Below are 2,666 nucleotides of genomic sequence, written 5' to 3' on the forward strand. Positions count from 1 at the left end.
ACTCTATGACTCAGTGCCTGGAGTGGACACTCTGACCCAGTGGCCGGAGTGGACTGTCTGACCCACTGGCTGGAGTGGACCCTCTGACCCGGTGGCTGGAGTGGACTCTCTGTCTCAGCGGCTGGAGTTGACTCTCTTACTCACTGGCTGCAGTCGACACTGACCCAGTGGCTGGAGTGGACTCTGACCCAGTGGCTGGAGTGGACTCTCTGACCCAGTGGCCGGAGAGGACTCTATGACCCAGTAGCTGGTTTGGACATTCTGGCTCAGTGGCTGGAGTGGACACTGTGGCTCAGTGTCCGGAGTGGACTCTCTGACCCAGTGCCCGGACTGGACCCTCTGACCCAGTGGCTGGAGTGGACCCTCTGACCCAGTGGGCGGAGTGGACTCTCTGGCTCAGTGGCCGGGGTGGACTCTCTGACTCAGTTCCTGGAGTGGACTAAATGACTCAGTGGCCGGAGTGGACTGTCTGACCCACTGGCTGGAGTGGACCCTCTGACCCAGTGGCCGGAGAGGACTCTCTGACTCAGTGGCCGGTGTGGCCTCTCTGACTAAGTGGCTGGAGTGGACTCTCTGACCCACTGACTGGAGTGGACACTGTGACCAAGTGGCTGGAGTGGACTCTCTGTCCCACTGACTGGAGTGGACACTGTGACCCAGTGGCTGGAGTGGACTCTGTGAGTCAGTGGCTGGATTGGACTCTCTGACCGAGTGGCTGGAGTGGACTCTCTGACGCACTGGCTGAAGGGGACACTGTGACTCAGTGGCCGGAGTGGACACTCTGACCCAGTGGCTGGAATGGACTCTCTGACCCAGTGGCTGGAGTGGACTCTCTGACTCAGTGGCTGGAGTGGACTCTCTGACTCAGTGGCCGGAGTGGACTCTGTGACCCAGTGGCTCGAGTGGACTCTCTGACCCACTGGCTGGAGTGGACTCTCTGACCAACTGGCTGGAGTGGACTCTCTGACCCAGTGGCTGGAGCGGACTCTATGACCCAGTAGCTGGAGTGGACATTCTGACTCAGTGGCTGGGGTGGACTCTGTGGCTCAGTGGCCGGAGTGGACTCTCTGACCCAGTGGCTGGAGTGGACTCTCTGACCCAGTGGCCGGAGCGGACTCTATGACCCAGTAGCTGGAGTGGACTCTGTGGGTCAGTGGCCGGAGTGGACTCTCTGACCCAGTGGCCGGACTGGACCCTCTGACCCAGTCGCTGCAGTGGACCCTCTGACCCAGTGGCTGGTGTGGATTCTCTGGCTCAGTGGCCGGGGTGGACTCTCTGACTCAGTGGCTGGAGTGGACTCTGTTACCCAGTGGCTGGAGTGGACTCTCTGACCCAGTGGCTGAAGTGGACTCTCTGACTCAGTGGCTTGAGTGGACTCTCTGACTCAGTGGCTGGAGTGGACTCTCTGACCCAGTGGCCGGAGTGGACTGTCTGACCCACTGGCTGGAGTGGACTCTCTGACTCAGTGGCTGGAGTTGACTCTCTGACCCAGAGGCTGGAGTGGACTCTCTGACTCAGTGGACGGACTGGACACTCTGATCCAGTGGCTGGAGAGGACTCTCTGACTCAGTGGCTGGAATGGACTCTCTGACCCAGTGGCTGGAGTGGACTCGCTGACTCAGTGGACGGACTGGACACTCTGATCCAGTGGCTGGAGTGGACTCTCTGACCGAGTGGCTGGAGTGGACTCTCTGACTCAGTGGCTGGAGTGGACTCTCTGACTCAGTGGCTGGAGTGGACACTCTGACTCAGTGGCTGGAGTGGACACTCTGACCCAGTGGCCGGAGTGGACACATTGACCCACTGGCTGGAGTGGACCCTCTGACTCAGTGGCTGGAGTGGACACTCTGACCCACTGGCAGGAGTGGACCCTCTGACCCAGTGGGCGGAGTGGACACGCTGACCCAGTGGCCGGAGTGGACTCTCTGACCCAGTGGCTGGACTGGACTCTCTGACCAAGAGGCTGGAGTGGACACTCTGACCCACTGGCTGGAGTGGACACACTGACCCAGTGGCAGGAGTGGACCCTCTGACTCAGTGGCCGGAGTGGACTCTCTGACCCAGTGGCTGGAGTGGACTCGCTGACTCAGTGGCCGGAGTGGACTCTCTGACCCAGTGGCCGGAGTGGACTCTCTGACCAAGAGGCTGGAGTGGACTCTCTGACCCAGTGGCTGGAGTGCACTCTCTGACTCAGTGTCTCGAGTGGACTCTCTGACTCAGTGGCCGGGGTGGACTCTCTGACTCAGTGGCTGGAGTGGACTCACTGACTCAGTGGCCGGAGTGGACTGTCTGACCCACTGGCTGGAGTGGACCCTCTGACCCAGTGGCCGGAGTGGACTCTCTGACTCAGTGGCCGGTGTGGCCTCTCTGACTAAGTGGCTGGAGTGGACTCTCTGACCCACTGACTGGAGTGGACAATGTGACCCAGTGGCTGAAGTGGACTCTGTGAGTCAGTGGCTGGAGTGGACTCTCTGACCCAGTGGCTGGAGTGGACTCTGTGACTCAGTGGCCGGAGTGGACACTCTGACCCAGTGGCTGGAGTGGACACTCTGACTCAGCGGCTGGAGTGGACTCTCTGACTCAGTGGATGGACTGGACACTCGGATCCAGTGGCTGGAGTGGACTCTCTGACCCAGTGGCTGGAGTGGACTCTCTGACTCAGTGGA

This window comes from Cetorhinus maximus, unplaced genomic scaffold (genome assembly GCF_964194155.1).
Source record: "Cetorhinus maximus unplaced genomic scaffold, sCetMax3.hap1.1 HAP1_SCAFFOLD_379, whole genome shotgun sequence".
In the NCBI taxonomy this organism is placed as follows: domain Eukaryota; kingdom Metazoa; phylum Chordata; class Chondrichthyes; order Lamniformes; family Cetorhinidae; genus Cetorhinus; species Cetorhinus maximus.